Below are 6000 nucleotides of genomic sequence, written 5' to 3'. Positions count from 1 at the left end.
ACGAATATTCGTCCATATATTCGCGAATATTCGCGAATTCGAATATGGCCTATGCCGCTCAACACTAATTTTGAATACTTGGAGGGGTGCAGTTTTTATAATGGGGTCATTTGTGTGGTTTTTCTAATATGAAGACCCCTCAAATCCACTTCAAAACTGAACTGGTCCCTGAAAAATTCCGATTTTGAAAATTTTGTGAAAAATTGGAAAATTGCTGCTAAACTTTGAAGCCCTCTGATGTCTTCCAAAAGTAAAAACATGTCAATTTTATGATGCCAACATAAAGTAGACATATTGTATATGTGAATCAATATAACATTTATTTGGAATATCCATTTTGCTTACAAGCAGAGAGTTTCAAAGTTAGAAAAATGCAACATTTTCAAAATTTTCATGAAATTTGTGGATTTTTCACCAAGAAAGGATGCAAGTAACAACGAAAATTTACCACTGTGTTAAAGTAGAATATGTCCCGAAAAAACAATCTCGGAATCAAAACAATCGGTAAAAGCATCTCAGAGTTATTAATGCTTAAAGTGAAAGTGGTCAGAATTGCAAAAAAGCGCTCAGTCCTTAAGGGGAAAAAGGGCTCAGTCCTTAAGGGGTTAAGTGGGAGAACTTGCACAATTGGTGGCTGACTAAATACTTTTTTGCCCCACTGTAGCTATGAGACATATAAACAGATAGATGAATAGATATTTAAATAAGTACATAAAAAAAAAAAAATATCTATCTATGTATCTATCTGTATAAAAGGGGTAAGTACTCTCCTTACGGAGACACCATTTCTGGTGTGTGGAGATTCAAAGGCCATTAGAAGTCCACTGTGCATTCTGGGAAAGATGCAAAGCAGAAGATCCTTTTCCCACTCAGTTTTTGAGACTCTTTAACTCGAGCTAAAGCTGATGGTTAGGAAATTTTATCTATGAAGGTGTCCTCATATCCCAACCTCATTTTTCAACCTTATAGCCTCATATCCTGTCTTCATATCCCAACCATATAACCTGACCTAATTTTCCATCCTCATATCCCGTCCTCAGATCCCATCCTCAGATCCCAACCTCATATCCTGTTCTCATATCTTGACCTCATATCCTATCCTCATATCCTGACCTCATATCCCGTCCTCATATCTTGACCTCATATCCTGTCCTCATATCCCGACCTCATATACCATCCTCATATCCCGTCCTCATATCCTGTCCTCATATCCTGTCCTCATATCCCAACCTCATATCCCGATCTTATATCCCATCCTCATATCCCATCCTCATATCCCGTCCTCATATCCTGTCCTCATATCCTGTCCTCATATCCCAACCTCATATCCCGATCTTATATCCCATCCTCATATCCTGACCTCATATCCTGTCCTCATATCCCATCCTCATATCCCGTCCTCATATCCTGTCCTCATATCCCGACCTCACATTCCGTCTTCATATCCCGACCATATATCCCATCCTCATATCCTGTCCTCATATCCCGACCATATATCCTAACCTCATATCCTGACCTCATATCCAGTCCTCATATCCCATCCTCATATCCTGTCCTGATATCCTGTCCTCATATCCCGATCTTATATCCCATCCTCATATCCCATCCTCATATCCCGTCCTCATATCCTGTCCTCATATCCTGTCCTCATATCTTGTCCTCATATCCCATCCTCATATCCCATCCTCATATCCCATCCTCATATCCCGTCCATATATCCCATCCTCATATCCTGTCCTGATATCCTGTCCTCATATCCCGAGCTTATATCCCATCCTCATATCCCGTCCTCATATCCCGTCCTCATATCCCGTCCTCATATCCTGTCCTCATATCTTGTCCTCATATCCTGTCCTCATATCCTGTCCTCATATCTTGTCCTCATATCCCGTCCTCATATCCCATCCTCATATCCCATCCTCATATCCCGTCCTCATATCCTGTCCTCATATCCTGTCCTCATATCCCAACCTCATATCCTGATCTTATATCCCATCCTCATATCCCGTCCTCAAATCCCGTCCTCATATCCTGTCCTCATATCCTGTCCTCATATCCTGTCCTCATATCCCGTCCTCATATCCCGTCCTCATATCCTGTCCTCATATCCCATCCTCATATCCCGTCCTCATATCCCATCCTCATATCCCGTCCTCATATCCTGTCCTCATATCCTGTCCTCATATCCTGTCCTCATATCTCATCCTCATATCCCGTCCTCATATCCTGTCCTCACATCCCCTCCTCATATCCCAACCTCATATCCCATCCTCAAATCCCGTCCTCATATCCCGACCATATATCCCGACCTCACATTCCGTCTTCATATCCCGTCCTCATATCCCATCCTCATATCCTGTCCTGATATCCTGTCCTCATATCCCGATCTTATATCCCATCCTCATATCCCATCCTCATATCCCGTCCTCATATCCTGTCCTCATATCGTGTCCTCATATCCTGTCCTCATATCTTGTCCTCATATCCCATCCTCATATCCCATCCTCATATCCCGACCTCACATTCCGTCTTCATATCCCGTCCATATATCCCATCCTCATATCCTGTCCTGATATCCTGTCTGTTACGCCGAGCGCTCCGGGTCCCCGCTCCTCCCCGGAGCGCTCACGGCGTCTCTCTCCCTGCAGCGCCCCGGTCAGTCCCGCTGACCGGGAGCGCTGCACTGACATGGCCGTCGGGGATGCGATTCGCACAGCGGGACGCGCCCGCTCGCGAATCGCATCCCAAGTCACTTACCCGTCCCGGTCCCCTGCTGTCATGTGCTGGTGCGCGCGGCTCCGCTCTCTAGGGCGCGCGCGCGCCAGCTCTCTGAGACTTAAAGGGTCAGTGCACCAATGATTGGTGCCTGGCCCAATTAGCTTAATTGGCTTCCATCTGCTCCCAGGCTATATCTGCTCACTGCCCCTGCACTCCCTGGCCGGATCTTGTTGCCTTGTGCCAGTGAAAGCGTTTAGTGTTGTCCAAGCCTGTGTTACCTGAACTCTTGCTATCCATCTTGACTACGAACCTTGCCGCCTGCCCCGACCTTCTGCTACGTCTGACCTTGCCTCTGCCTAGTCCTTCTGTCCCACGCCTTCTCAGCAGTCAGCGAGGTTGAGCCGTTGCTAGTGGATACGACCTGGTTGCTACTGCCGCAGCAAGACCATCCCGCTTTGCGGCGGGCTCTGGTGAACACCAGTAGCCTCTTAGAACCGGTCCACCAGCACGGTCCACGCCAATCCCTCGCTGACACAGAGGATCCACTACCTGTAGCCGAATCGTGACAGTAGATCCGGCCATGGATCCCGCTGAGGTGCCACTGCCAAGTCTCGCTGACCTTACCACGGTGGTCGCTCAGCAATCGCAGCAAATTGCCCAACAAGGACAGCAGCTGTCGCAGTTGACCGCCACATTACAGCAACTTCTGCCTCTGCTACAGCAGCAACCATCTCCTCCGCCAGCTCCTGCACCTCCTCCGCAGCGAGTGGCCGCTCCTAGCCTCCGCTTGTCCCTGCCGGACAAATTTGATGGGGACTCTAGACTCTGCCGTGGATTTCTGTCTCAGTGTTCCCTGCATATGGAGATGTTGTCGGACTTGTTTCCTACAGAACGGTCTAAGGTGGCGTTCGTAGTGAGCCTTCTTTCAGGAAAGGCCTTGTCTTGGGCCACACCGCTCTGGGACCGCAATGATCCTGCCACAGCCACAGTCCAGTCCTTCTTCGCTGAGGTCCGTAGTGTCTTCGAGGAGCCAGCCCGAGCTTCTTCTGCCGAGACTGCCCTGCTGAACCTGGTCCAGGGTAATTCTTCAGTGGGCGAGTACGCCATCCAATTTCGTACTCTTGCTTCCGAATTATCATGGAATAACGAGGCTCTCTGCGCGACCTTTAAAAAAGGCCTATCCAGTAGCATCAAGGATGTGCTGGCCGCACGAGAGATTCCTGCCAACCTGCAAGAACTTATCCATTTGGCCACCCGCATTGACATGCGTTTTTCTGAGAGACATCAGGAGCTCCGCCAGGAAAAAGACTTAGATCTCTGGGCACCTCTCCCACAGTATCCTTTGCAATCTACGCCTGGGTCTCCCGCCGAGGAGGCCATGCAAGTGGATCGGTCTCGCCTGACCCAGGAAGAGAGGAATCGCCGTAGGGAAGAAAATCTTTGTCTGTACTGTGCCAGTACCGAGCATTTCTTGGTGGATTGCCCTATTCGTCCTCCACGTCTGGGAAACGCACGCACGCACCCAGCTCACGTGGGTGTGGCGTCTCTTGGTTCAAAGTCTGCTTCTCCACGTCTCACGGTGCCCGTGCGGATTTCTCCTTCAGCCAACTCCTCCCTCTCAGCCGTGGCCTGCTTGGACTCTGGTGCCTCTGGGAATTTCATTTTGGATTCTTTGGTGAATAAATTCTGCATTCCGGTGACTCGTCTCATCAAGCCGCTCTACATTTCCGCGGTCAACGGAGTTAGATTGGATTGCACCGTGCGTTACCGCACAAAACCCCTCTTAATGTGCATTGGACCCCACCACGAAAGGATAGAATTTTTCGTCCTTCCCAACTGCACCTCTGAGGTCCTCCTCGGTCTGCCATGGCTCCAGCTTCATTCTCCCACCCTTGACTGGACCACCGGGGAGATCAAGAACTGGGACTCTGCTTGCCACAAGAAATGCCTCTCCCCCCCTCCCAGTCCCGTCAGGCAAGCCTCAGTGCCTCCTCATGGCCCCCGTCCTGGTGTCACCCTGCCCCGTGCCAAGCTTCACCCTCTGCCCTCCCTCCCCATTCCCACTCCTGTTGTACGGCCTGCCTTTGAGGAAACCCTTCAATCATTCCCGGTGTCCTCATCCCATGGGAAGCAGTTACCGGACAAAGAAAGGGGGAGACCTAAGGGGGGGGGGGGTACTGTTTCGCCGAGCGCTCCGGGTCCCCGCTCCTCCCCGGAGAGCTCACGGCGTCTCTCTCCCTGCAGCGCCCCGGTCAGTCCCGCTGACCGGGAGCGCTGCACTGACATGGCCGTCGGGGATGCGATTCGCACAGCGGGACGCGCCCGCTCGCGAATCGCATCCCAAGTCACTTACCCGTCCCGGTCCCCTGCTGTCATGTGCTGACGCGCGCGGCTCCGCTCTCTAGGGCACGCGCGCGCCAGCTCTCTGAGACTTAAAGGGCCAGTGCACCAATGATTGGTGTCTGGCCCAATTAGCTTAATTGGCTTCCATCTGCTCCCAGGCTATATCTGCTCACTGCCCCTGCACTCCCTGGCCGGATCTTGTTGCCTTGTGCCAGTGAAAGCGTTTAGTGTTGTCCAAAGCCTGTGTTACCTGAACTCCTGCTATCCATCTTGACTACGAACCTTGCCGCCTGCCCCGACCTTCTGCTACGTCTGACCTTGCCTCTGCCTAGTCCTTCTGTCCCACGCCTTCTCAGCAGTCAGCGAGGTTGAGCCGTTGCTAGTGGATACGACCTGGTTGCTACTGCCGCAGCAAGACCATCCCGCTTTGCGGCGGGCTCTGGTGAACACCAGTAGCCTCTTAGAACCGGTCCACCAGCACGGTCCACGCCAATCCCTCGCTGACACAGAGGATCCACTACCTGTAGCCGAATCGTGACACTGTCCTCATATCCCGATCTTATATCCCATCCTCATATCCCATCCTCATATCCCGTCCTCATATCCCGTCCTCATATCCTGTCCTCATATCTTGTCCTCATATCCTGTCCTCATATCCTGTCCTCATATCTTGTCCTCATATCCTATCCTCATATCCCATCCTCATATCCCATCCTCATATCCCGTCCTCATATCCTGTCCTCATATCCTGTCCTCATATCCCAACCTCATATCCTGATCTTATATCCCATCCTCATATCCCGTCCTCAAATCTCATCCTCATATCCTGTCCTCATATCCCGTCCTCATATCCCGTCCTCATATCCCGTCCTCATATCCTGTCCTCATATCCCATCCTCATATCCCGTCCTCATATCCCATCCTCATATCCCGTCCTCA

This window comes from Hyla sarda, chromosome 1 (assembly GCF_029499605.1).
Source record: "Hyla sarda isolate aHylSar1 chromosome 1, aHylSar1.hap1, whole genome shotgun sequence".
NCBI classification, from domain to species: Eukaryota; Metazoa; Chordata; class Amphibia; order Anura; family Hylidae; genus Hyla; species Hyla sarda.
Note: the sequence above shows the minus strand (reverse complement) of the source record.